This window comes from Micropterus dolomieu, unplaced genomic scaffold (assembly GCF_021292245.1).
Source record: "Micropterus dolomieu isolate WLL.071019.BEF.003 ecotype Adirondacks unplaced genomic scaffold, ASM2129224v1 contig_10413, whole genome shotgun sequence".
Classification (NCBI taxonomy): Eukaryota; Metazoa; Chordata; class Actinopteri; order Centrarchiformes; family Centrarchidae; genus Micropterus; species Micropterus dolomieu.
Window position 1 is genome coordinate 1 of NW_025739399.1, and position 1,263 is coordinate 1,263.

Sequence of the window (1,263 nt, forward strand, 5' to 3'; positions counted from 1 at the left end):
TGGAAGTCCCTAGCCAGGATCAGACGCTCTCCCGTCCAAGTCCTAAGCAGGCCCTGCCAAGCCTGGCTTCCGAGATCAGGCGAGATCGGGCAGTCCCAGGCCGGAATGGCCGTAAGCTGCCTTTGCACACCCCAGACGGGCCTTCAAAACACGATGTAACATTTACACAGCACTGTGTACAGGATAGGGAGAAAAAGAAGCAGCAGCAGCGCCCCCTGCTGTTTCCTAAAGAGACGTTCAAAAGATCTCCTTTCGCAGGAAGGCCCTCACTCACAAACAGACGCTCATTCCTGGGTGGACATTGAGGAAAAGGATCCAGTCTGCCTGAAAGTCCCTAGCCAGGATCAGACGCTCTCCCGTCCAAGTCCTAAGCAGGCCCTGCCAAGCCTGGCTTCCGAGATCAGGCGAGATCAGGCAGTCCCAGGCCGGAATAGCCGTAAGCTGCCTTTGCACACCCCAGACGGGCCTTCAAAACACGATGTAACATTTACACAGCACTGTGTACAGGATAGGGAGAAAAAGAAGCAGCAGCAGCGCCCCCTGCTGTTTCCTAAAGAGACGTTCAAAAGATCTCCTTTCACCGAAGCGCCCTCTGCCGTTTTTCGAAGGCGAAGCGAAAAAGGCTTACAGCACCGGGTATTCCCAGGCGGTCACCCGTCCAAGTAATAACCAGGCCCTTCTCTGCTTAGCTTCCGAGATCGGACGAGATCGGGCGCTCACAGAGCGGTGTGGCCGTAAGCCACTCAAGCTCCCCCAAACGGCCCTTCAAAAGATGTTCTACGGCTAATTGACAAAAAACGTATTCTGCCCATAATGTCCAAGGTGCTCCAGAGTCACTTGGAATCCACAGGCACTGATTCCAGTTAAATATCCAGGAACCGGGACACCGTTCACGCTGGCAGTCCACAGACAGGAATAGGCACCCGTTCCCGGGTATGGGTACAGCGACAAGGCCACCTTCAGCTGGAGGTCCTCACTCACAAACAGACGCTCATTCCTGGGTGGACATTCAGGAAAAGGATCCAGTCCGCCTGGAAGTCCCTAGCCAGGATCAGACGCTCTCCCGTCCAAGTCCTAAGCAGGCCCTGCCAAGCCTGGCTTCCGAGATCAGGCGAGATCGGGCAGTCCCAGTCCGGAATGGCCGTAAGCTGCCTTTGCACACCCCAGAAGGGCCTTCAAAACACGATGTAACATTTACACAGCACTGTGTACAGGATAGGGAGAAAAAGAAGCAGCAGCAGCAGCAGCAGCGCCCCCTGCTGT

The 1,263-nt window shown here is 55.4% G+C and overlaps 1 non-coding gene across 1 annotated transcript; it reads right to left on the bottom strand.

The window, feature by feature from the left end:
* Nucleotides 1-621: 621 nt before the first annotated feature.
* On the bottom strand, nt 622-740 carry LOC123965603. The gene has a single exon (XR_006823735.1). It is a non-coding gene; the product is annotated as a 5S ribosomal RNA (ribosomal RNA).
* Between the last annotated feature and the right edge of the window lie 523 nt (nt 741-1,263).